Here is a 637-nt window from a genome sequence, read left to right as displayed (position 1 = left end):
TGGCTGAGGGTCGGCTACGTATACTGAAGCGCGCGGCGTTTGTCCCGCTTCGGGCGCCTGGGAGTGTCGTGGTCGCCTGTGTGGCCGGCCGCGTCTCCTTAAACGTGCGATGCGCGCCCGTCGCCTGGCGGTTCGCATACCGGTGCTTTCTCGGTAGCGTGCACAGCCGGCTGGCGGTGTGGCGTGCGACACCTCGTACAACGACCTCAGAGCAGGCGAGACTACCCGCTGAATTTAAGCATATTACTAAGCGGAGGAAAAGAAACTAACAAGGATTCCCCCAGTAGCGGCGAGCGAACAGGGAAGAGTCCAGCACCGAACCCCGCAGGCTGCCGCCTGTCGTGGCATGTGGTGTTCGGGAGGGTCCACTACCCCGACGCCTCGCGCCGAGCCCAAGTCCAACTTGAATGAGGCCACGGCCCGTAGAGGGTGCCAGGCCCGTAGCGGCCGGTGCGAGCGTCGGCGGGACCTCTCCTTCGAGTCGGGTTGCTTGAGAGTGCAGCTCCAAGTGGGTGGTAAACTCCATCTGAGACTAAATATGACCACGAGACCAACACGCGATCTAGTGTGTGAGGGAAAGTTGAAAAGAACTTTGAAGAGAGAGTTCAAAAGTACGTGAAACCGTTCTGGGGTAAAC

General features: G+C 60.1%; 1 non-coding gene across 1 annotated transcript in view; it reads left to right on the top strand.

The window, feature by feature from the left end:
* The window catches only part of LOC126330097 (5.8S ribosomal RNA), a 155-nt gene extending 142 nt beyond the window's left edge, over positions 1-13 (top strand). Inside the window, exon 1 of the ribosomal RNA XR_007562710.1 lies at positions 1-13. This exon is cut by the window's left edge and continues 142 nt beyond it. This is a non-coding gene — a ribosomal RNA (5.8S ribosomal RNA).
* The last annotated feature ends 624 nt before the right edge of the window (positions 14-637 follow it).

The sequence above is a fragment of the Schistocerca gregaria genome, unplaced genomic scaffold, assembly GCF_023897955.1.
Source record: "Schistocerca gregaria isolate iqSchGreg1 unplaced genomic scaffold, iqSchGreg1.2 ptg001252l, whole genome shotgun sequence".
Lineage (NCBI taxonomy): Eukaryota > Metazoa > Arthropoda > Insecta > Orthoptera > Acrididae > Schistocerca > Schistocerca gregaria.
Note: the sequence above shows the minus strand (reverse complement) of the source record. Positions and strands in the feature narration are given on the sequence as shown.